This window comes from Arvicanthis niloticus, chromosome 11, assembly GCF_011762505.2.
Source record: "Arvicanthis niloticus isolate mArvNil1 chromosome 11, mArvNil1.pat.X, whole genome shotgun sequence".
Classification (NCBI taxonomy): Eukaryota; Metazoa; Chordata; class Mammalia; order Rodentia; family Muridae; genus Arvicanthis; species Arvicanthis niloticus.
Window position 1 is genome coordinate 75,619,714 of NC_047668.1, and position 27,652 is coordinate 75,647,365.

A 27,652-nucleotide genomic window follows, 5' to 3' on the forward strand; every position below is an offset into this window, starting at 1 on the left:
AAAGTCAGTAACACATGCATGAGCTTCAGTGGTGAGACTATCTCAAAGCCTTTGGGTCCTGGTGTCAGAGGGCCTTGAAGCAAAAGCATAAATAGAAAAGGTCAGAGATTTCAATTTCAGAATGTTTGTGTTCGCCAATCAGTGGGTTTGACTTAACTAGGGTGGAGGATCCAGGATAAAAGGATTCCAGTTATATTCCCCAATTTACTGTTTGCTTCATGAAGAGTGCCCTATGGACAATTAGCATGAATAAAATACAGAATGTGTGGAAATAAAAAAAGATAGATGGAGAAACATAGACATCTCCTGCCTTATGCAATGCTGTTTACAAACTGTAGATAAAATATGTAGTTATTCATGATTTTTTTTTTTTTGGAATTACAGTATAAATGTCTCTATACCAAACTTAGACATCACCAATAAGTAAGCATTCATCACTGGATGGGTGCATTGGTTCAATCCAGGCTCTTCTGAGCCTGTCACAAATGGGAGCCCCTATCAATAGGACAGTGAGGACAGTTTTGATCTTGTTTTAATTAATAGTGAATTTTTGTGTCAGTTGAATATAGGCAAGGAGACACAATTCTGCCCTGAGTACAGTAAGGCATACCATTCACAGATTTTGACAGACAGAAGGAATAATTTTAGTAGTAGGAGTTAATTTGCACTGGTATTAATGCGTGAAAAGGTTGGGATTGTTTCTAATTGTTACCTTCATACTAGCTCAATGAAAAATAAGGTTTCTGGATCAAGTTGTAGAAAGTTATTGATTATGAGGGCTTCTCAAAAATGTTTTATTAAACATTTGATCCTGATTTCACCTTTGAATTCATCTTTCTTTTCCTCCTGCTTCCATGCTTTCAACCCTCCCACAAGAAATATTAAAACAGATGTAGAAAGGTGGGGGAATTGATAACTTTGTATCAGCTGCCCAGGAAAGAAATACTTTTGAAAACTTATTTTTACACATTCACCATTAGCCATCTTATTGATTATTACACATAAACTGATCACACACATTAATGCAGACACAAATCTGGTTATGTTTTGTGACGTTGCATAAGGTCTACTTTGGAAATATTCTGTTTCTTAGGAACTGTGACCAATCAGTCACACTGATTTAGTAAGCATTACCTTTCCTCATGTGGAGCAGGTCTTTGACAGTGTCTATTTCTAGACACCTTTTCCTGAATATTTGCGATATACTGCAGTATGTGCACTGACTACATGAAACATGACAGGATGACACTTTAAGACTTAATTTTTGCATCAGGATACATTGCTTTTTATAATACACATTCATCTTTCTTTAATTGAACTAAAATATAGTACCTACATTGTATTTTAATTTATCCTTAAACTCTGCTATTTACAGGATAGTGCTTTTGCCCATAGTTTTACCCTGTACAATAGTGGCTTGGTATCATTGTCATATTACTGTATCTGAAGGTAAATTACTCTCTCTCTTTCTCTCTCTTTCTCTCTCTTTCTCTCTCTGTCTCTCTGTCTCTGTCTCTGTCTCTGTCTCTCTCTCTCTCTCTCTCTCTCTCTCTCTCTCTCTCTGTGTGTGTGTGTGTGTGTGTGTGTGTGTGTGTGTGTGTGTGTGTGTGCTTCAAATGACAGGGCTTTCTTGAAGTTTTGAAAGTTAATACAAACGACACCTCATCCCAGTAGCCAAATGTAGGTAAGTGAAGAGTGGAGGAACACCAGTGTTTCACATCAACATAAAGTTTCTTTAAATATACATGCAGACAGCCTCATCATACATGTTAAAAGGCTGATCTCCCACCTCATTGCTAGTGAATGAGGAAGCCTCAAGCACTACCTAGTTAGTTCATTTTCTGTTTTCTGGATATATCTATGTCCACTAATTCAGTAACAGAAGATATTATCTCCAGACTTTGTATCTGTCTGCCTTGCATCCTGGTCTGTAGACCATAAAGAAGATGCTGAGTGTGGAAGTACACCCTAAATTCTTAACACTGCAAAGACACAGCAGCTGTCTGACTTTAAGGTGAGCCTGTGCTATACAGTGAATTTCAGCCAGCTGCATAGCAAGAGCCCATCTCTAAAACAGGCAAACTAAATAAATAATGAATTCTGTCAATTGGGAAATGTTATGGATTTTTGGGTTTTGGTTTGTTCGTTTGTTTGTTTGTTTGTTTGTTTGTTTTTCTTCTTGTTGAAGAAAAATATTTTAAGTCCCAGGCCCATTGCTGGCAAACCCATTTGTCTCATATGGACTACTGGTGTGACTTGAAGGCCCCATATGTATATTAGTCAGGGTTTTCTAGAGTCACAGAACTTATGGAACGTCTATATATATTATGGAAAATTATTGTCTTCACTTACAGTCTTCAGTCGAACTAACCCAGCAATGTGTAGCTATGAATGGGAAGTTCAATAAGCAAGTAGTTGCTCAGTCCCATAAGGCTAGGCATTTCAGCTGGTCTTCTGTATAAGATAGATCCTGAAGAAGTAGATTCCAACAGATGTGCTGGCAAGAAAGTGCAAGTAGGTAAAGAATGAACCTGTCTGTCCTCTTTTCATTGTCCCTATGTACCTCCAGCAGAAGGTATGGCCCAAATTAAAGGTGCATATCACCACACCTGTATTTGGAACTTTCTCTATCCCAGGCTGGCCTCTGCTTGCCTCTGTCTCCTGAGATTACGAGCATGTACAATTTTGCCTGGGCTTAAGGTTTTCAAGGCACTATACCTCAAGATCTAGATCAAAAGTGTGTGTCATCCCATCTCAAAATCCATGTCAAAAGCCTGTGTCTTCCAGCCTCAGGATCTGGATCACAAGTGTGTCCTCACTTTTGGATTATAGTCCAATCTAGAGGTAATCAAGTTGACAACCATGAAATAGCCATCACACCTTGGAATCAGCTCTTTCCTCTCACTGAGAGAAGATGTTTCTTTTCAAAGATTTTTTTTTCTATTTAGGACAGTTGATGCTTCATTATAATTCTGTCTTCACACCCAACAGAACAGAAAACAGTCATAAATATGTCGCTTATTGTCTCAGAAATAAAAAGTGAAAGGATCGAAACCCTGAAGGCAACCAAAGTTTCATCTCCATTTTTTTATCTTGAAATGATGACCTGCCATGGTCTTTTTGGTTCACATTTACTCCTGTAAATATATCACCTGTCCAGACATCCTGGGGAAAGGAGACACTGCCGAAAGGCATCATGAACTTGCATTAACTTTATACTAAAGCATATTATGTAACTACACGGAGGCAGTATTCTTTTTCATTCTTCGTCTTTCACGAGTGCTTCTTTCTAAACTAAAAATGTTGCCTGAGCATATGATCAAAATTAAAGGTTTGTGTTGAAATTGCAAAGGCTGACATTTGATTCCACATGGTTTTTAGTAGGAGTCTGCCTCTTTTATGACAGGGCATTTAGGAGTGTATAAGCATCAGAGTGTATAAACACCCTTTTAGTTGTGACGAATAAAACTTTTTCACTACACCTTGATGAATATCCCCTGTATGCCAAACCAATTCCCATTTTAAAGCTGGTAACGTTGTCTAACTCCACATTTTAACAGTTAAAGAAAACCAAACACTACAAAATACAAACCCTTCAGAACTATACCCATAACATACATAGTAAGCATGTAAACAAATATTACAAGCATGATAAACTAGAGGTGAAAGGTGATGGAATATATTTTAAAAGTACATTAAGGGCCAAAGGCACCAGCCACCAAGCCTGAGGCCTGCGTTTGATCCTTGTACCTCAAACAAATGATGATTCTCTGAGATCAGCCCATGCTCCATGACATGAGTGCCTACACACATGAATGACATAAAAATACAAAACAATATCACTGTTCTGTGGAAGCAGAAAACAAAACATAATTAAATCCAGTTCCTGTCCTTAGAAACATCTTAGTAACCACTCCATAAACCTGCTGAAAGTTGATCAGTTTTAACCTGCTTTTCTATAGTTGATAATTATCATGTGTTAATCTTCTCTAAGATTAACATTTTAAAGAGAGTGTGCCAATTCTCAGTTCAGAGTGGTATCTTTATCAAAAAAATAATAATTCAGATAAAATAAACAGTTATGGCTGTATTTAGTCTTTCGTTATCAACTAAAATTTAACTTTCTATCTAAAGAAAAAACAATGTTGCCAGGAAACCGAAGTAATAACATTAACTACTTGTCACTAATAAACACCAATCACTCAATACTCATTTCTCATCTCAAACCATGCAATTTTCAGAAAGAATTCAGCTTTCAATTTGTATTCATTCGTCATAAGAGAAAGCATTTAAATAAAACATTTGGCCTATTTCATGAGCAATAAAAATGACTGTCTTTTCATTTTTATTTGTCTTGATCTGGTTTGGTTTTGTCAGTAAATTGATCCAATATATACATATGTGTGTATATATATATATATATATATATATATATATATATATATTGATCCATTCCTGGCATAGTTACATACTTACTAACTGATCCAATTGGCAGAAAAACCAGTTTCTGTCTGCACAAATGTCTCCCCCTTGCTTCATTTGAGGATTGAAAATGTTAAGTGTTTATTTATGGTATAATTAACAGAGGCTTTTCCCTTATTAGATACTTCATTCAGTGACTGTCAGGACAGTCATATTAATAGTTTTCTTCTTAGAGAAGCATGCTATGTTTTTAGTTAGGCATGGCAAAGCAGGGTAAAGCTTTGGAAGTACTGACCATACTGGAGTCTGAGCTGACAGACAGGCAATATATGACTCTTCCTTCCCATATGAATCAGAAAGCAGAATCCCATGGGCTAAAATAAGCTTTTAAAGGCCAGGATTCTTGTTTGTATCTGTTGCTTTTATTCTTCTCTGTTTCTGTTTAATTAAATATGATAAATCATGAGAGAGGTGGATTCTGGAAATATAAAAATAAACATTGAAGGGGTTACAGGGAACAGAGGTGATACCAGCAACAAGAAAGACAAACAAAGCAATGCATTGCACCTGTTGAGGTAATCTCTACATTAGCTTTTAGATACTTCTGTAAGTAGGCTTAATGGAAAATTAAATAAAACAAATTTTACATTATGTCTATGGAATAATTTCAAAATAGCATATATAAATTTCCTTCCAACCATCCATCTATCCATACACACACATGTACGTGAATGTGTATGTGTATATATGTATATCAATCTGTAAAGTACATGTTTGTATATAATTAAAGACAACTATAACATTTTAAAAAGCAAGCATGACGTAAGTTTCAATTCTCACTCTCTTGAGTGTAGACCACAGTGTTTTCATCTGGATATTGATAGCTATGGCTTAGCAGCTGATGCTTGACTTTGAGCCAGGCTTGTTGAATTTTTATTCCAACACTAATAATGATGTTCAATTGCTAGCTGAGAAGATTGCATTCAGAACAGTACATTCCTAGAAATTTACTTTCTCCCCCTTAATTAAGGTGACAGTTTTATTTTTGCATACTTTATCATTCTTTATTCTGGAAAAAAAACATGATTTGTATGTCTGGATGCACCAACTTGCAACAATACAGGAAATAAACTGTATTTTAAATATCTCAGCTTTATTAGAGGTGGTGTGAGTACAAGAGCTTGTATGTCCAGGTTTAAAGGTGATCTATAGAAGGTCATTGGTCATGTGCATACGTGTGAGACACTGGCATGTTTCTGAGAAAATATGAAGTACATAAAGGTCATGTCTAGCTTTCGTGACCCAGCTGGAGGCAGACATTTCAAATGAAGTGTAAATTAGCCTCCTCTCTGACAGCAACACCCCATTGACTAGCTATATTGTAAAGAACTCTTGCCAGTCAGTCTAGCAACTGAGAGGAAACAAGGTACACTAACATTGATAATATAAGTCAAGCAGCCGGGTTGAAAAGTTCTTCATGCACAAAAGTAAATGCTCTCTCTGATCAACAAGTCTCATTTTATATTTCTCCAGAGCTCAGCCTTTATTGGTTGGTTGTCTATAAAATTGATAGCTGTAAAAAAAACATAATTAATAAAATACTGAGTCACCTGGGAAATTTCTTTGAAATTAGGTTCTTGGATTTCAATCTAGAGACACACAGGGGATCACAGCTGGGCACTGGGGACTACACCATTGTTGGTGGCCTTCATTCCCATGTTCTATACCTCAAGGACCAGAAGCTGCTCCTCTGGATCTTTGGAACTTTCTACTTCACTACTGTCTGGTTCCTTCTCATCTCTGATTGACTTTTATAACGTAGTGTTGCAGTAAATCTCCAACCCAAATAAGACCGGTCAAGGAAAACACAACTCAATATTTATGGATATAAACTGCACGCCTAAATTGAACAGATTTACCATTACACTACTCTATTTCCCAGATATGAGCTCCCTTATAACTTGTGTTTTTTTTTTTCAGGCCACTTGCTTCTCCTCCATTGTCCTGCTACCTCCTGCTCCTCTGTCGACTTCCTCTTCTTTCACCTTCCTCTCCTTTACTCCTCCTGTTCCTCCCTTACTCCTCCTCTTCCTCTCTTTTACTCCTCCCACCTTAGCTCCTCCTACAACATAGAACAAGAACAGAACTATCTCCCTGAACATTGTGGTTTTTATAAGTTCACCTCAACGTCCAAGCAGCAATCTATGAATGATATTCAGAATACCTTTATTTTAAGCTTTCTGGTTGGTGCTTGTAATAAACTTATCAATTCTATGTTTAAAACTCATACTAGATAAGAAATCACCCTTTTGTTTCATTTCTATTTCTTGTTTTTATTTCAGTTGCTATAGATTTGTTTTATATGGTAAGAAATATGTGTCAAAGTTAATTTATGATACTTTTAATTTTTACTTTTTTTATCTTACTGATAATGGATTTTTCTTTCTCACTTAATATATCCTGATTAAAGTTCCCCTTCTCGCTACTCCCTCCAGCTCTTCTAGATTCACCCCCTTTCTTTCTCTTATTAGAAAACAAATAGGCTTGTATGGGTTAATAATAAGATAAAATAAAACAAAAACTAATACATCTGAATTGGGCAAAACAAACAGAAGGAAAAGAGTCCCAAGAAAAGGCACAAGAAACAAAATTCCGCTTGTTTACACACTCAGGAATCCCATAAAAAAACATTAAACTGGAAGCTAAAAATGTACGTGCAGATAACCTGGAGAAAGGAGGAGCCATGACACATTGTGAGACGATGCACCTCCAAGGAGGCCCTGAGTTTGTTTTCTGTTCTACTGCCAGGCATTAAGACCTGTTTTTGTCCCTAGTGACACTCCCTTGGACTACACTAAAGTTTTATTTGAAAATGGATGTGGAGTTATGGATGGGGCATATTTCCACTTCTCCTTTCTGCTCTGGGACTATTCAGATCTGAAACAGACATGCACACACCCTACCAATGCTGGCTCAGTCTCTGTGAGGGAATTAATCCTGTTGATTTAGAGAGCCACTGTTTTGTTGGTCTCCATTCCCTCTGACTAGAACACTCTTTCTGCTTGAAAGAGGTTGTGATGAGTCATTTTTCTGAGTTAGAGTCAGGGAGGAAGCTAGAAGTCATTGAGTGAAAGTCCTTAGAGAAGTAAGGAACACAATTGAAATCAAACTTGAGGGAGAACTAAAGAAATTGCCATTGAATAGCACATTACATCACAACACACAATACAAGCAATACAGAAAGTTCAGCCAGCCTTTCATTCCTCCTAGAAATACTCTGGCCAGTGGGCAGGTAACTGGAGGAGTCTGGCAGGAACTCTGCTCCTCTGACTGTTGAACAAGTTTCCTCCAGGAACAGACATATGGTCTGAGAAATCTCATTAAACTCAGGCTTGAATCCTTCCTAAATCGTAATAAATAGTCTCTAGAAACATGGCATTTTACCTTGGCTCAAATGACTTTTGGTTGCTTCTAACAAAATTGAGGCAGTTACACAATGCCAATAAGACTAACAAAAGAAGCTTCACTTTTTAAAAAATGATACAACCTAAGAATCACCCATAAAAATCACCGTCCTTTTGAGAAACAAGGAACTTTCTCTAAGAGGCCATAATGAGCATCATCTTGTAGAGCTATGTTATAAAATGTGAACCAACTTTTCTTCAATGTCATCCTTGAGATACTGGCCTGTGTTTCTATTAATAATATGTAAATGTTATGCAAATAGAACATGCTGTGTGCCTCATCTGTCTCAGTGAGTGGTTGCAAGATGACAAAGGTATAGAAAGAGCTGCTTTAGTCTAGAAGGTCTTTGGAAGGAGGAAATCTCACTCAGCAGCAGTCTTGGATAATGAACCTGGCATCTCCATCATTCAGTAGGAGGTGGGTGAACCTGGGGGATCAACAGCTTCATAGAAAGCAGACATTTTGAGCCTCAGTTTCAAAATCAAAGCCGAAGAGAACTGTGAGTCCGCAACAGATAGACAGGCTGATGAATAGCTGTCAAGAGAATGTAGAGTAAGGCGTAGATTTGGGTGGTGTCAGATAGCAACCCTCTGTATTCCTCCAGGGAGGCTGCTGCTTCTGCTGAAGAGAGGGTGGGGAGGGCTGACAGATAAAAGAAAGCTCTGAAGACAGGTGGAACAAATCACAGAAGACAGCTGGGAAGCATCCATTCATTATTTTCCATATTGCTGGAAAGTGCTGTCTCATTCTGCCTTAGAAGCCATGCAAGGCAGTCTCAGATCTGCAGTTGCCTTCTTGGAATCCCAGCTGCAAATCCCAGCTCTTTGCACTGAGTTTACTAATTTATTCATTTATTTTTTATTTTGAGCATTTCACGACCTAAATTGTATACTTTAGCTGTTCATCAATTAAATGAGAATGGTGATTTTAGGAAAGTTTAATGTTATGTGCATCAGGTAAGTTCTGAAAGTGTGTGGGGATGACCAGAGCGGAAGTCCTGAAGAAACATTAAGTGATTGGTTTAGTTCTCAGAGTAAGGATTCAGTTACATAGCCCATCAGTGTCCCAGGGGATTTAGAAGCAAAGGAGAAAGATCAAACTAGTAAAAGTATTATTAAAAATGTAGACATTCTAGCAAAATTGAAGCAGTTACACAATGCCAAACAGACTGACAAAAGAAGCTTCACTTAAAAAAAAAAATGATACAACCTAAGAATCTCCCATAAGAATCACCGTCCTTTTGAGAGCAAGAAACTTGCTCTAAGAGGCCATAATAAGGATATATTGTAGAGCTATGTTGTAAAATGTCAACCAACTTTTCTTCTTAGTAAGCAAGAACATTTCTAAAATATTGTTTGAAAGAGTAATAATTTAAAAGTCACTATCGTATCAAGACCATCTTCCATCTAGTTGAGAAATGTGCTATAAGATTAGCAGTGAAATAATTTTATTCTGTGGATGTGAGAAAGGCAAGGTTTCACACAAGCATATTAGATCCTTCTAAAATTGATGGGTAATGAGTACTTCCAGCTCAGTGTGTTAAGTAAACTGTTATAAAATGTGCACTCAAATCACTTTGGGTCAGAGGAAAGGAGAGTTTAGTAAACAGACTAGCTCTATAATCTTGAGTTTTCCTTTCTCAAACATACTAGCCTGCATCTTAATAAAATGTCATTTCGTTCATTTATAGACACAGGTTGTATTGAATGAGCAGAGAAAGCAGTAGATGAGCAGTGCTGCTCTCCTAAGCAATGCTGACCATGCCTAGGGGATGCTTTATTTGTAAAAAAAAAGTAGCAGTTGTCTTAATCTAACAAGGATATTCACAAACATGGAAGATACGCAAGTAGAACAATGTATAGATGTATTAAAGTATACTGTTGCCTAAACATTGTGTCAAAGAAATAGACAAGGCTTTCCTTCTCAGTGATCCTGAAGCCAGAAGTTCACCACAGCTATTCTCAAGATTCATGCCAGCGAGATATTTGACTCCCATGGAAATCCCACTGTGAAGCGGATCTCTACATTGCAAAAGATCTCTCCCAAGCCACAGTGCCCAGCGGTGTGTCTGGCATCTACGAGGCACTAGAACCAGAAGGATGTCTCAAAGGTTGATGAGCACAACAATAACACTATTGTACTTGTTCTGGTTAGCAGGAAACTGAATGTAGTGGCGCAAGAGAAAATTGACCAACTGATGATTGAGATGGGTGACACTGAGAATGTAAATTTGGTGCAAATGCCATCCTGGGAGTGTCTCTGGCTGTCTGCAAAGCTGGTGCAGTGGAAAGGGTTGGGGTGCTTCTTTACTACTCTCATGTTGCTGACTTAGTTGGCAACCCTGAAGTTATCCTGCCGGTTCCTATTAATGTGATCAACAGTGCGGTATGCATGCTGGGAACAAGCTAGATCATGCAAGAGCATAATTCTACCTGTAGGGGCATCCTGTTTCCAGGAAGCCATGGAGCAGAGGTTTACTACAACTTGAAGAATGTCATCAAGGAGAAGTTTAGGAAGGATGCTGTCAATGTGGGTGATGAGGGGAGATTTGCATCTAGCATCCTGGAGAACAAAGAAACACTGGAGCTATTGAATACTGCCTTTGCAAAGACTGGCTACACTGACCAGGTTGTCACCAGCATGGGCATAGCTGCCTCTGAGTTCTACAGGTTTGACAAGTATGACCTGAACTTCAAGTCTCCAGATGACACCAGCAGGCTAACTTGTACAAGTCCTTCATCCCAAGAGTATCCAGTGGTAGCCACTGAAGATTCTTTTGACCAGGACAAACAGGAAGCTTGGCAGAACTTCACAGCTAGTGCAGGCATCCTGGTGGTGGAGGATGATCTTACAGTAGTAACCAATCTTAAACTGACTGAAAGGATGTGGGCAAGAAGTCCTGCAGCTGCCTCCTGTGCAAAGTGAACCAGATCTGTTCTGTGACAGAGTATATGCAGGCATGTAAGCTGTCCCAGTCTAATGGCTGGGGCGTTATGGTGTCTCATTGATCTAGGGAGACTGAGGATACTTTCATCACTGACCTGGTTGGGGGGCTCTGCACTGGGCAGATCAAGACTGATGCCTCTTGCTGATCTGAGTGCCTGGCCAAGTACAATCAGATCTGTAGAATCCAGGAAGACCTGGGCAGCAAAGCCAAGTTTGCTGGCAGGTCCTGACCGAGTAAATCATGGACTGGAGATCCCTAGAGCCACCAGCTGTTGAGGACTTCTCTGTCCCTGATGACATCAAGGCAGCTCAAGGACAGCCCAGTGTTTGCCCCTACAATGTCACTGCTTCCTTAGGCACCCAAAGTCACATGTGACCACCTGGAGATTCCAGCTTTGTAATCATGTGATTTGTCTGAATAATTGTTTTTGTCACCTGACTTTCTTTCCAGTTAGTGTCTGGAGTCCTTAAGACTCCAGTGTAATAATACCTAGGGTGGCCAAACTGTCAAGACCCCTCCCCCCCAGAGGTTTACATACAAAATAAAAGTAGTAGAACCACCACTACGCTCCAAAAGAAGGAAATATAGAAGGGAAGCAGCCAGAATTTATTGACTTGGACATGTACACACTACAGAAGTTGTTGACAGTTTTCTACATCAACAAGATGGGGCAATTTAATACTTGGTTGGCAGCTCACATTTGCAAAGGCAGCTTTTGAATGTTATTCTTAGCAATCTTGAAGCATAGATGGAGCTGATTATGGGCTTTCAGTACTTGAATTATTGGGTTGGGCAGGCATACTGACTGACAACACTGACACTCAGTTGTTTCATTTGTACGCACAATTTTTAGGCTTTTTTTTTAATATGAAAGAATTCCGTCAGGCATATACATATACTAAGCAAAGTGAAGCAGTCTCTGCCCCAAACATGTCACTCTGACCTGAGTATATGGTTATACTTATCTATGTGTTAATACCTCTAACTAGAAACTGTCCATCACAGTTGGATGTTGTTGAGTTGTCTGATTATTGTAATAAATTTAAGGGAGATATGTGTAAAGAACTGATCCCAACGATAAAAGTTTGTGTGAAAGCAAGACAGTGCTCATGTCAGAGGGACTAAGAGATCATTTGTTCTATGTCACAGATGAATGAGCAACGCCATGGGACACAGATTAAGGTGGCTCTCAACTGTGTTTCAATACAGAAGCAGTTACATGAACTATTCCCAATCATGCAGCGTCGTCAGCAACAATCAAGACAATTTCCTAATAAATTGAAGGAACACCAGGCAGGCATACACATTTTTTTTGTGTGTGTGGCATACACAAAAGTGTGTGCTACAGATGCTATCAAATACTTTTAGCTTTGGGATTGGTAGAAGCAAACGGTAAATGAATACATTCCAGAGTTTTGCCTGAAGGTTGAAAAGATATTAGGTCAGACAGTGAATGGCTATGAAGGAGATTACCATAACTCGGTTCTAAATTTGTACCATTCCAACTCCCCAGAATAACAAAGTTGTGATCACCCTTTTAGCCTTAGGCAATGTTTAACAGACATGTGGATTCAATTTTTGTATGCTGTGATAATTTTTCAACATACTGAAACTATGTTCATTGTAAGAGCAACTTATTTATAACATAAAATGCAACATTGGGGAATCACACTTCACTGACAATAATTCAGATTAATATTATGATAATTAATGATAGGAATAGCACCTCCATTCAATATTCTCACACCGCCTCTGCCCACTTCCTTCTATCTAATACCCATTTCTCCTCTCTTGATTCATGGAATACCAGCTTTGTTTCCTCTGACTATGGAGTTATTATCTTCACTTACATTACCTTGATAGTAGATTTAATTAAAAATATAAATCTCCTTAGTCTACTGAACTCTTTAGAGCATTTCAGAAATATTTTCATTTTTTTATTACGCTAATCAATATTTTTCCTCTTGTGTTTGAAAACCATTTCCTAGGTTGAGATTTTGTTGTTATTTCTTTCAATAGTAATAAATTAGGTAACTGTGCTCAATATCTAGTAGAGTGTTCTTAAAGTAAAAAGTTCGTTTTATTTTTTTTTAATTTTTTCTTTTTTCTTTTTATTGGATATTTTATTTATTTACATTTCAGATGTCATCCCTTTTCCCCATTTACACTCCATAGAACCTCCTACACCATCCCCCTCCTCCTTTTTTGCTTTTATACAAAAATCAATTTTAATGATGTGGGATGTTATGTGTTTGTGTGAATGTGTAGAATGATATATAACTATTAGCAAGACCTCAAGGGTTACAAATACTTGGTTAAAAAATACTTGGGTTTTGTGAATAGCAACCTTCTAAATGTTAACTTTCATTTTCTAATCCTGTCCAATCCCATGAGCTCCAAATAGTGCTTAACCATGCTCAGACATTTTACTATACGCTTACTCAGACCTTTTAGCTATACTCTAATAACTTTTACATTGGCAATGACCATGGCTATGATGGTATGATACTGAGAAATTAAGACTTGGTCTCATGCACTCAATTTTCTTTGAGTACATATGATGAGCCAACCTGCTTTAAAGCCATCTTATAGTAAACACAAGTGGCCTCGTTCTTGTTTATGATTAAATCTCTGTTTCTCAAGGATTGGACTATGCCCTCTCTCCCACCTTAGGAGGAGGAAGCCCATGTACACAAATAAAAGGCTTGCTTTAATTCTTGCATGCTTTAATTAATTTTGCCATGATAGTTTGGATTGGTGTTCATTCTCCTCACATGTTCAGATTAACATATGATCAAGTGCTTATTTAGAATTGATAGATTTTGCATTGGATAGTTTCAGTCAATTTCTTTCAGTTATGGAGTGGAAATGGGAGTCTTGTTGAAGCTGTGTGTCAACGTGGGAATGTGCTTACTGACAGAGAAAAGTAGCACGATGCCAGATAGAAGTCATTATTTGAAAGATAATGTTTATGTGGCCCTACTATATTACTTTTTGCTTTTGTAATGCCTTGGTTTTATCTACTATGAAATAGGAAAATTAATTAACTTATTTTGCAAGGCTTCTATGAGGTTTGAATACATTAATAGATGTACCCCAGTGAAATTAATGCTACAGATTAGTAAATAATTGAGATATGTTAAGTATCATCCTCATGACTGTTATCACAATTAATTTTTGCAGAAGGGTTAGATGTGATTCCCATTATTCTGCTACTGTAGCAACTGAGGTCCAGGGAACTTGGTCCTTACTCTGTCTAATGTAAGTATTTGGAAGTTTAAATAATATGAATATAAAAATGCTTTGAAAAACATAAATCACAATATAAATCAAAACTTTCAAGTGATTATTTTATCAAAGAGAATGAAAAATTACAACAAAGAGGTATTAGCTAAATATATAGGCAGTGAAGCGAGAATGGGCAGTTTCAGTGTATGGGCTTCGGTTATGGGCAAGATTCCCCTCATCAAAGAATGAGAAACTAAGTCCTGGGTATCACACAGCAAAGCTGCTATTGAATCCAACAGTGAAAATATCTTTAATCTGACAGTAGTTTATGTCAATCAGAAGCCATTAGAAACCAATTCTATTTTGCAATCAACTACATGTTTTTTAATGAAAATACAAGATTATCTAAATAAAACTAATCCAAATTATCTTTTATGGGTATTATTTTTAGTATTAATGAAGCCTTCCATGTACATGAGACATTTTCTGAGATTTCTTTTTCTTCCCACTTCCCTGTAGGAAAAACTGACTGAAGATTAGCTGAAAGTTCTGTCTTTCTATGCAGAGTGCTTTCGTACTCTTATACGACATGTGGTTTGGGTTTACTTATTCCACCGAATAAAATGACCTCAAGTTAGCTGACTTAAGAAGTACATTTTCTCTATGTACCTCTTACTTATGATTTAAAAAAAAAAAAAATGCATTTTGCGCTTGTGCTGAAAAAATTTACCCAGTTAACTCCATGATAATAGTAGTGATTTCCAGGAGAGGCTCTGTGGATCCTTCCCTCTGTAATTTGCTAGCTGTTTCTGACAACCCCTCACAATGGCTGTAATCAGTGTGGTGATTTTTCCTATGAACTGTGCCCAGACCTGCCTATCACTACTTTTACTTCACATAGTTTAAAGTCCTGCAACCCTTTTCTGAGTTTGCTGTTGAGTGCAATTAGTCAGTTTTTTTTTAATTATCAAGTGTCTGAATTTTTTCTTCATTTGCATTTAAAGAGACTATAAACATGAGCCAACACGTTTCACTTTTTTATCAGCAAGAAATACAAAATTGCAGAGTTTTGAAACTACTGTACATGCTAGAGGTTATTAAACAGCAACAAAATACAGGAGGAATTGTTATTTTCAGAGATTAAATATCAAGACCAGGCTCCCAAGGTGAGTCCTTTGAAACTGTACTTCCTCACTCTCTTTCATTGCCACATGGACTTTACATATCAAGTGGTTTAGAAGTGATAGTGAATGAAATCTAAATATGTAAATCTCAGTGCCTGGCACTATTTAGCCTGACTATCAAAGGACTTTCCATGACAACATGTTCTGATTTATTGTTCATTGTTACCATCTTAACTACCAAGAGTAGTGCCTGCTCTGTAACTGATGCTTAGTAGGAATTATGAATGAATGAATGAATGAATGAATGAATGACATATCTTCTCATGTACACGCATGTACTCTCTGTTGTGTTTTACTTGTTTCTTGAGTCATCCAGATAATTTGTTTTATGTATATTACCTATAATCTCACAATAGGGTTAAAGCTATATTAACCAGATTCAAGATTGCAACTGAATTATCAATCCTAAAAGCTGCATGTATGAAGGCATTGTGCTGCAGAGATGCATGGGCAGACATTCTTCTTACTAGCTTGCTCTGGTTTCAGTGATGGCCAGAGGAGAGGAAGCCTTCAGGAAAAACACCTAGCCTAGTGTTTACTGCATTGTTAAAAATCTTTGACTACTATCATCAATACAAATCCTTAATCATGGAAACAGATGAAATCTTTGAACTCGCTAGAGATCCTAGAGAGACTACAGATTACTAAAGGTGATATATAGATGCACACTACCATATTGTGCCTATGCATGGATCTTTTAGCCTCTGGAAAGCTTACTCTTAGAACACTGAAGCCTTTTCATGGAGTTACAGTCGAAACATTTGGATCAGTTACGGTTTCCTGTTCTGGTCTTCTCTATACCAATAGTAGCATAACACAATAGAGATAATGATGCAGTTGAATAGCCCCTTGGGGCTCAAGGCTGTTTGGTTTACTTACAGATGATTAGAACAGGCAAAAAGTTCAAATTAACTGAATGATTGCAGCTCAACCTTTTAAATGTAGCTGATATGTGGCTGAAATTAAAAATAGGGAAAACATTTCAAATTTTTATCCCCTTATCCCATTCGCCCCACCACCCAGGAACTCCTTATCCCATCCCCCCTCCTTGTGCTTCTATGAGGGTGTGATTTTCCTGTTTCTATGATGCTGTTTCCATTAACATAAACTGCCTCCTAAATTTCTAAATCCTTCCATTTGTGTTATTAAATCTTTTTTTCTTTTCTTTTTCTTTCTTTTTTCTTTTTTTCTTTTTTCTTTTTTCTTTTTCTTTTCTTTCTTTTTTTTTTTTGTCTTTTTAAAAATTGGGTATTATATTAACATTTCAGATTTTATCCTGTTACCCCACTTCCTCCCACCTCCCAGAAACCTCCTATCCCATCCCGCCTCCTCATGCTTCTATGAGGCTGTGCCCCCACTACCCCCTCCCCACCCTCACATTCCCCCCTCACACTCTGTGTTCATTTTTTATGAGACCAAGAATCTTCTCTCCCACCTATGCCCGACAAGGCCATCCTCCCCTACATATACCGCTGGAATCATGGGTCCCTCCCTATGTGCTCCCAGGCTGGTGGTTTAGACCCTGGGGGGCTCTGGTTGTTTGGTATTGTTGCTTTCCTCCTGGGGTCACAAACCCTTTCTGCTCCTTCAGTCTTTTCTCTAATATCTCCATTGGGAAACCCTTGATCATACCAGTGGTTAGTTATGAGCATCGTCCTCTGAATGTGTCAGTCTCTGGCAGACCTCTAAGGAAACAGCTATATCATGTTCTTGACAGCATGCACTTCCAGCCATCCACAAAATGGTTAATATTGGGCTGTCTTTCTAGGGAAAAGTAGTGGTTTTGTTGGAACAGGGAGGATTAGCTAGGATTTATTGCATAGCCATAACCTATTGGTAGAAATCTCTATAATTATTATCAAGATGAAATTATAATTTCTTAAATGGTACAAAATTAAAAAAAATAAAAATAGGGAATACATTGAAAAGATATGTGGGTCTAGAGGGGTGTCTCATAAATAAAGCTCCTGCCAAATATTGTGGGGATTTGTGTTCAAACTTCCAGAACCCACGTAAAATCTGGACAAAGTAATGTACATCTGTAATCCCAGTGTGCACAGTGAGATCAAAGGCAGAGACAGGAACATCCCAGACAAGATAGCCCAAAATGCATTGAAAAACAAGAAACCATGATGTAAAGCAAGGTGAGGATGACCCCAACTCTGTCTCTTTACATGAATGTATACTCTACTTCTTTAAGACCCCACAACCTAAACACAAATATATCAAGTATAGATCAACATATAATAGGCTATCAGTTCTAAAAAAATTAATTCAACCTTTCAGAAAGATAATTTACTATCATTTACTGAATGCATTGTAAATATGTATGTTATGTTCTAACTAGAACAGAAATCAGACCAAGAAATTTTAAAAAACAAATTATGTTTCTATAGGTGCTAAGAAAGATAGCATATTCAGAGTAGGGAATTTCAACATTTTAAGCCTTCCTTTCAGTCTTTTACCAAATGACGAGTATTTTATGTAAGCATTCCTAGACTTTTCTGTGGGTATTTTGTTGTTATTGTTGTTGTTTATTTGCTTGCTTGCTTATTGAGACAAGGTCTCACCTTATATCTCTGGTTGGCCTGAAACTCACAGAGATATATCTACCCCTGCTGCCCAGGTGCTGGGGTTAAGGAATGTGCCACATGCCCAACATTCTTAAGAGTTTTTAAAGAAAGTAAAATAAATAAATGAATGAATAAATAAATAAATAGAGTTACTCAGTGATTTCTCATATATTTCAAAGTAATACATATCAATGAAATGCAAATTAATGTTAGAAGTTATATCTACATATGCACTTGTGGAAGCCAGATATTTGTATCAACTGTTATTGACTTTATCTTATCAGTTTATTTATTTATTTATTTATTTATTTATTTATTTATTCATTCATTCATTTTATTTTACTTACTTTTGGTCTTTGAGACAGTGTTGTGGTTTGTTTTAAAGATAAGGAGAAAGAGAATATGTTTGGTGAATATATAGTCAGGTATAGAGAAAGGGGGTAGGGGAAAGGGGGTGCATCTGAGGGCCCATGCTGTGGCATCCCTTCCCCTTGAGGGACCTGCCACATGAAGGTATAAGATAGAATTGAGTTTATTCCACCACATCGATTACAACCATTGTGAAGGATTGTCAGCATGGGGAGGGGAGTTGAGAGGGTAGTAGAGACTGAGAAAGGCAGAGAGAGAGAGAGAGAGAGAGAGAGAGAGAGAGAGAGAGAGAGAGAGAGAGAGAGAGAGAAGAGGCCTGCTATGATCACATGGAGAGAGAGGGGAGGGGAGTTGGTGGGGGAGAGACCAGAGGGCTGAGCAGGGAGCAAGAAGGCAAGAGAGCAAGGGGAGCAGAGAAAGCCCCTTTAATAGTGAGTCAGGCACGCCTGGCCATTGCCTGGTAACTGTGGGTCAGAGCCTAGACAAAATGCTAACAGACAGGAGCTCTCATTGAACCTGAAGCAAGCCCTACGAACACTTGTGTCTCCCTCCCACCCCCTAGCCCTGAGGTTACAGTCACATGCCACCACTTTTGACCTTTAAAGAGTATCTAGGAGTCAGAACTCAGGGGCTCATGCTGCTCATCCAGAGTGTTCATAGTGAGCCACATCCCTGCTCCTGAATACCAACTTTGAACTCAGTATTTGCCATCCTGACAACTGTAGAGTATGCAAGGAAGCAAACTGAGGAATCAGCTTCCAGCAAACTAATGATCTACTTCGGGCACATGGTATAAGCATGAGGAGATAACTAAGCAACACAGAGAATATTACATTAAATAATGGACTTTGACCCTTATTTGCTTTACCCCTAGAGCTGAAAAAAAAAAAAAAGGCTTGCCACAATGGTAGCTATTAAATAAATATTTAACCAGAAAATATGAATGAAACAATGGCAAGAAAAGCAAAAACTATTTCCAGCAAACAATACAAACATATCCGTGAAATACTACTTGATTGTCAAATTAATAACAAATAAGTACTGTTAAAACATGACTTAAAACGTGACTGTTGAAAATATTAAATCATATAAGGTTGTTCATTATTATGTTTGTGAGCTAAAAAAATTCTAACAATTGCACTTAAAATATTGTACCATATTGAGTAAAGCACTCTTTCTATTATTGATGATGATTGATTCAAGTAGGTGATAGACATATTAGATAGATGATAAAAGATAGATGATGATTATGATAGACAGATAAATAGATAGATAGATAGATAGATAGATAGATAGATCATAGGTAGATCATGAGACATAAGTGAGAAATACATGATAGAAAGACAGATGATAGAGGATGCAGATTAACTTGGTTTAACAGCATGCAATAAATCGTCTCTATTACAGTTTACCTGTTTGATAGCTTTTACTGACTTCATTAAGTAAATGTGGTTTTTCTTTTGTTCTGTTAGGTTTTGGTTTTGGTTTTGATTGTTTGGTTTGGTTTGGTTTTGGTTTGGTTTGGGTGTTTTGTTCTTTTTTTTGATGTTGCTGTGTCATGATTTCTCATTTGAATTGTGGACTGTATTCATCTTTCACGAAATAATCTTACTACTTTGCCCATTACTACTTAGAAAATGGCTTATTCTGTTTTTCTCCATTATTTATTTTTGTTTTGACTTAGTCAATGCTATATGGATAATTCTTCCAACTGTACTGTGGGTTATAGATTTGGACATGTTTGTGTGTGTGCGTGCGTGCGTGTGTGTGTGTGTGTGTGTGTGTGTGTGTATGTGCGTGTACAAAAATATGTTTGGTTTTAATCTGTGGTAGTTTTTCAAATGCTAAAATGAATTTTTAGAAGCTGAAGCTAAAGAGACGTCTTAGCACTTAAGAGCATTTGTTTTTCTTGTAGAGGAGAACATTTCAGTCAGCAGCACCCAAGTTGAAAAGCTCACAAATAGCCTGTAACTCCTGCTCCAGGGCATGCAGCACCCTCTTCTGGCCTCCACAGGTAGTAGCATTCACATATGAATACCTGTGCAGACATACACATAAATAGAAATAAAACTGCTCTTTCCCACCAATTTTCTGTTACACACTATACAGTGTAATGACATGCCAAGCAAATGGCAGCAGGAGGATAACTCTGGAATGTACTATCTTTAAAGTCACTTTCCTGTCACAGGGAATATGTATTTATCTCTATTATTATACCAGTCAGGATACTTTCACTTATGTCAATCACCATGAAAACAGAGGGATGATGTTGACAGTTTAGTAGACACCTTCCTGTCTATGTGGATCTAAAAATAAATCCATATCAAATATCCAAACTGAAGGACCTTGTTGTCCAGTGGCAGAGATAAGGTATAAACATATAATTTGACAAGGTACTTCTAACCAAGGAAGTGAGTATGGTAAATATCAAATAATAGCAGCACCAAGAACTCCACACACAAGCAGGATGATACAAGAGATTAAAATATAGAGCCTATGGATAAGGGCTGGGCATCATAGAAGTAGCAGTCATGCTTCACCTATAATGAGGGACAGAGACAGAAAAGGATGTTATTTCACATGGACATTGGGGGGGGGCGGAGCATGTGGCCAAACCAAAGGTCAAGAACACATGAGACAGGAAGGTGCCAACGAGGCTACCTATGATGAATAAAACTGTAGCAAAAAGTCACTGTAAACCAGTCTAAAATATTTTTGTACAATTAGTCTGAGGAAATAAACTTTCTAGATTTATTTAATTTTTAATATATATAACACCTTTACACATTCTCGATATCCATGTGGTAAATAACTGTTTCAACAATGGTTCCTACTTGGTAGATCATTTTATATCCAATCCTGTGAGTGACATTCTTATTATAATCACATAGCATAAAATGTGAGGTTCCCAGAGTTGCAGCTTAGCTTTGTGAAACTAGAAGATGTCTCAGTATAGATGTGAATATAGGTATGACCTGAATGGAGTATTCACCCAACCTTAGCTGTCAGAAAACATCCGATGCTTGATTGTGATCACATGACAAACACAATGTTTTCATATAGTGTTAAGACGTGAACTCGTGTTTTGAATGGATGAAAGTGATCTCACACTATGAATAGAAGACATTGTTGAATTATATATATATATATATATATATATATATATATATATATATTCATTGTTATCTTCAGTAGGAGAGTGGTTTATTTGCAATATTTCCACATTTAGTATACTCTACATATAGATTTTACCCTAGATTTCTCTGGGAATATTACAATTACTTTCTATGTCATTCTTACACTAAAATTTAATAGAATGTTTAAGATTTTTCTAATGGAGTTATAATATCTCAGTGATATGCAGAAACCACTTGATTCTCATTGAGTATGAAAGGTTCACCACTGGTTCATGTGCCCATCCACTTGATTGCCAAAGGGTAGTATTGGTGTGGGAGGCAGTGAAATCAACAAACAGCCTACAACTCCCAACTGATACTTGACAGTGAAATTTAGCTCATATCATAATCATAAAAATTACCATGGTCCCAGTGTTGGAGAGTCATGAAGCAAGCTGCTGAGCTCTGGAATCGGTAAACGGTTACTTATGAGTCAATGTCACTGAAAGAGGCATATTTTCCATAATAACTAGAGCAAGAACTGAATGATGGTGCCTTCCTTATTCCCTCTGGCTGTATGTGAAAGGTTTCATTTGGCTTGCAATTTCCAGGAGGATCAAAGTAAAAATTGTGTAGCCAAGGGACCCTTCCACAATAATAGAATAGCATTGGTTAACCTTGACTAAATTTAATTTAGTCAATCGAAGTGGTTACAGACAACTCTGAAAGACAGATGACAATCCTCAGCACTCTTTATCAAATTTCCACTGTCATGTACTCTAATGTTTCGCTAAATTGCTTATAATTTATATGGTAAATGCTAAATGCCTATTGTTAGGTATTATAAATCTTGCTTCTCTTTTTAATCCTTTGATAATTAAATTCAGGATGTGAAGGTATAATGAAAATAAGCCACATTTAAATGTATCTATGGGTTATAATAACTATATTATATTTCTTTTATACTTTTCACAAGAAGACATAAGCATCACCATATTTGATTTTGGTTAAATTATAAACATATCCAGTTATAAAATGCTCTTTAGTAGAACAAACTTATTTTTAAATTTACATGTAATGTTAAGTGTTTGGATAAATTCTACTGTTGATTACTGAGAAAGTAACCTCTGTATTTCTTTGTGAAGTTTTTTTCAACACTTTCTCTCTCTCTCTCTCTCTCTCTCTCTCTCTCTCTCTCTCTCTCATACACACACACACACAGAGAGAGAGAGAGAGAGAGAAAAGAGAGGGAGAGAAGGAGGGAGGAAAAGAAGGAGGGAAGGGGGAGAGAGAGACAGAGAGACAGAGAGACCTAAACAATGTCACATTACATGTGTATAAAGTAATTACTTTCCTCTCCCTAAATTGGCTTTAATTTAGGATCAAGATAGCTGGTTTTAGAACCCTTCACATGTAGTTTCTGTGTATATTTGGTTAAATTTTTTGGCAACTTGACATAATTTGGAGTCATCTGGGAGACAGAACCTCAACTGAGTAACTGCCTCCATCAAATTGGCCTATATGGTCATTGTGGAAGGGCAAGTGATCCTGGGTGATGTAAGTAGGATGAGCAAGCCACATAAAGGAAACAAGGAAGCATCGCATCTGTCGTCTTTGGTCTGTGTTTCAGTTTCTACCTCTAAGTCTTGTCTTGAGGTCCTGCCCTGACTTCCCTCAGTGATAGACGATGATTTGAGAGTTGTAAGAGAAAATATGCTCTTCTGGCCCTAGCTTGCTTTTAGTCATGGTTTTATCACAGCTACAGAGAAGCAAACTGTGAGACCCCGTATCTTAGCTCTGACCTCTGTTGAGTTCATAAAACAGTATTGGTCAAGGTTTCTGGTAAAATTCTATTGTCCTATGTAAAGAAATCCCATTAGAATAAGTTTGCTTCCAAATAGTTGTAAAGGCTAAGTTAGCCACTATGACTGTAATACTTTCAGCATAACTATCAAGTATTCAGCAACAAAAGCGTGAAAGCACATTTTTAAAATTGAAAACAAAACATATAAAAGATAAGATCTTCATGAAATGAAATACGTAAATTTGAATAATTGGGGGATAATTTTCCTATAATTACACATTTTCCCAGAGAAAAATAATGTCAAGACATTTTACCTTATTAATGTCAGCTTTTGCTGGTAGGCTGGACCCCTGGGATGAAAGCTGCAATAAAGAGGTTATACAGGGATATAAAGCAAGCAAGCTCACACAGGGCAGCATACAGCTCAGTTAAATTTTGCTTGTGATAGTTCAAGGTTTAAGATAATAATGACTCTAAACTAAGGAGCAAAATGGAAATCTTGTTGTGATGTCATCTATTCTGTGTAATATATTAGTACTGTTAAAAGTATCAAAGGAGATAATATATCTAAATGTCTCTTAAATGCCAGGGAATGCTATTTGAGAACACAGGAAGCCTGGCTTAGCCTACATTAGATGGAGACTTTTGATAGGCTAAGAGACTGACCACAGGTGACTCAGGATCTACCATCAATTGACTTTTGTAATAGACAACTTGACCAAAGAAGTTGTTTTGTTCAATAAATTTGATAGCATTGACCCCACGCCCAACTTTTGTTTACTCAAACTCTTATTTAATTGGGATTTAAAAACTAGTACATTTTCGGAAATGCAAAGATTTTGCTATCTGAGCCTTCTCCCATTCCCATTGTCTACCTTTTCTGTAGTACCACTAGTTCATTCATTTGTAAATTTCCTTACTTTAACAACTTCCACCCTCCAACACTGCTACATTTGTTTCTCACACTTACATTTGGGAGACACATACAGATCGGCAATAAGTGAGACTCAGTAGTTTCAGAATCACACAGATAAGTTGGATTCTTAAGGCCTAAAGGGCCTCTCAAGAGGGGTCTTGGGTGAAATTTGATTTCAAAAAGAAATTCCAACACAGTTTACGAGTTTCTTTGTAGAAGCTGATACTTGCTTCATATGATGGTTGAGCCAATGCCTTCTATACGTGGAGGTTTCTGTTTTATATAATTTTTGTTTGGGTTTTTTTTTTTTTTTTCTGTCATCTGCTTCATTATGTCAACATCCTCCTGGATTATCTCTTCAGTTAAAGACTCCTTATAGGCATGGGTTGCCAATGATTTACTGTACTTCCTTGCAATTGTTGGAAATATTAGGAAAATTAATATGTTATAAGCATTTGGGTTTGAATACTTCAAAAATGTATTTAGAAGTCGAAAACCAAATAAACATCATGCTAAACATTTATCATCTTGGCCCTACATACTCATTCAACTGCAAAGTATTTGCTTTTGTGGTTTTTGTTTTCTAGAGATAGGGTTTCTCTGTGTAGTCCTGGCTGTCCTAGAACTCACTGTAGACCAGGCTGGCCTCAAACTCAGAAATCTGCTTGCCTCTGCCTCCCAAGTGCTGGGATTAAAGACCTCCAAACTTGGGAGACCTTTACTCAAGTCTTGGGAAGTCACAGCCACCCACAAACTCGCAAGACACCATACCTGGATGCAATCAGCAGAGGTTTATTAGGGAGGAGAGTCAGCAGCCAGCGGTCAAACTGCACATTCACACAGGAATACAGTTTGACAAAAGACCAGAAAGCTGAGGGACTTTTTAAAAAGGGGAAACCACAAACCAAGGGGGTGGAAAGGGGGGTAAGGGGTTGTCAAGGATACATAACATAAAAATAGTGGAACATTTCAGAGGAGCCCAAACCTAAATGATTCAGGATCATATGGAAAGCACTCTGCACACCCATTCCTCACAAAAATGTGGTCTTGCCATGTCCCTTGTTCAACTATTTCTCAGTTGTTGCCCTGTCACTTTGCCCTGTCATCATGGCTACTAGCTTCCCAGCCCCACCTAGATGACTTGCATTTTTTTTTTTTTTTTTTTTTTTTTTTTTTTTTTTTTTTTTTTTTTTTTGTCATCAGGAATGTGTCTTACTGCTTTGGGCCTTCCCCACCCATAGGTGGGTTTTCTTCCCTGAGGCTTGAGGAATGTTAATCTCCTCTGGCTCAGGGATAATGTTCCTGGAATGTATCCCAGGGCAGTGAAGGCCTGAAATCTTACATTCAGTTCCACTTTCTGGAACCTGCATTCTTTTGCTCAGGTCTAGGGGTAAAAAAAAGCCTGTATATATTTTATAAAATGGTCTTTATAATCTTTCACTCTACAGGATTAAAGGCATGCACCACCACCGCCTGGATCAATTGCAATATATATATATATATATATATATATATATATATATATATATATTAAATGTTATAGTCAATTTCATTTTCATACATTTTAATGTTTATTCATAACTTATTCAAAAATGAGAAGAGTACATTTTGGATAAAAATGTACTCTTTTTATGTTAGTTTGATATTAATTGAAATCCCTGGATCTTATCCAAAAAAGAAACCATTGAAAGTTCAGACTTTTAATGCTATCTAATGGGGTACTGAATGTTACTGATACTAACAAGCATCAAAATCAAGAAGCTGTCAAAGCAAGAATAATATTCATACAGTTTTCTCTGTGTAGACTGTGTATCAGTACATATGTGCTTTGTGAGGGAGGTGTCTCATGGGATAAGCATGAGTGTATGAATTTATAAGAGGAGCTGAAGACCCCCAAACTCAGGAGACCCTTCCTCAAGTCTCAGGAAATCACGACCACCCAAAGATCACAAGAAACCATACCTGGATACAATCAGCAGAGGCTTTATTAGAGAAGTTGGCCTGCCAAGGTCAAACCACAAGCTCTCTCAAGAGCAGAGTTTGACCTCGAGTGTCAGGCTAAGGGTTCTTTTAAAGAGGAAAATTGCAAACCAGAGGAGTGAGGAGGGGGTGAGGGGTTGCCAAGGATACATAACATAAGAATATCGAAACATTCCACAGAAACCCACCCTGAATGGTTAATATCCATGGAAATTACTCAGTACAATCATTTTTCTCAAAAATGTGGATTTACCATGTCATTGTGTCCCACCCTGTCATTTACCAGCTATTTCAGATTAACTGTCTTCACTTCTTCCGGCTATAGCCCCACCTAGGTGGCTTGCATCTTTATCTGTGGTTAGGAATGTGTCTTCCTGCCTTGGGCCTCTCCCACTCATAGGTGGCCTACTGCCTGAGGCTTGAGGAATGTAATCCATCCAGCAAGTGTCCTGGGGTAGTGAAGGCCTGAAATCTTATTTTCAGTTCCGAGTTCTGGGACCTGCATTTTTCTGCCCAGGTCTAAGGGCAAAGAAAAAGTCTACATATATTTTATAAAATGGTGTTTATAATTTTTCATTCTACAGAGCAATAGAAATACTCTGTAGTGGTCCAGAGAAAATGTATTATATAAGCGAACCGGAAGTTTCTACATTTCTTCTCTTTTGCATTTAGCAGAGATACTTATGAGAAGAAGGGTCTGTTGTCCATTGCAGAGGTTCTTCCAGGCATGTAAATAGCAGGTTAATTACCTTCAATAACACTAGTCAGAATCTCCTTTCATTGTGCTGTATAGTTTCATGTCAATTTGACACATGCTAAAGTCATATGAGAGGAGGGAACCTCAATTAAGATACACGTTGCAGCCAAGCCAGTAGGGTATTTTCTTAGTGATGGTTGGGGAAAAGCCCCTCCCATTGTTAGTGATTTCATCCCTAGGCTGATGGTCCTTCATTTTATAAGAAAGAGGAATGAGTGTTGGGCCAGGTAGCCATGGGACTGAAGGGAGCTGGCCTGGACCAAGAGTCAGGTTGTGTTGTGCTCCCACCTTTGCCACCTGGAGGAGTTCACATAGCCTGGTAGCCAGGTCACAGGTTAAACTTCCTCTCCCCTTACAAGGTCATGTCTAGCAATTCCTGAAATTCCTCCTTATGCAAATGAGGCATCCCCAGTGCTCTGGCCCTGGCCACTGAAAACCCTCCCCTCCCCAAAAGGTTGAAGTATCCTTTGTTTCCCCCATTAAACACTTCTCACTGGAGCCTCTCTCACTGGCAGCACTCACAGCTACCTGGAGTCTCTTCTGCTCCTACCTGACCATCCACCCCTTCATGGTCTCTGCATTACCTCCTGCTCCTAGGTTCCTTCTTTGAGTTCCTGTCCTGACTTCATTTGATAATGAAGAGTGAGAGGAAAGTATAAGCCTTTGTGCCCTAACTTGTTTTGGTCATGGTGTTTCATCACAGCTATAGAAACTCTAAGACACCTGTCTTGTCAGTCACCTTTTCAACTTGCTCAGATACTCCATCCATTCAATATACAGGAGCATCTAAGACTTGCTTAGTCTTTAGACTTGCTCTGGAGTACACATTCTACTTAATTCCAAAATAACTCCATATTCTCAGGTATTTTTTTTTCACTGTTGACAAATGAA

At 37.7% G+C, this 27,652-nt stretch overlaps 1 protein-coding gene and 1 pseudogene across 35 annotated transcripts in view; both read left to right on the top strand.

The window, feature by feature from the left end:
• The window catches only part of Nrxn1 (neurexin 1), a 1,065,384-nt gene that overhangs the window by 283,232 nt on the left and 754,500 nt on the right, over positions 1-27,652 (top strand). The window lies entirely within an intron of this gene.
• On the top strand, positions 5,240-11,063 carry LOC117717315 (alpha-enolase pseudogene; annotated as a pseudogene).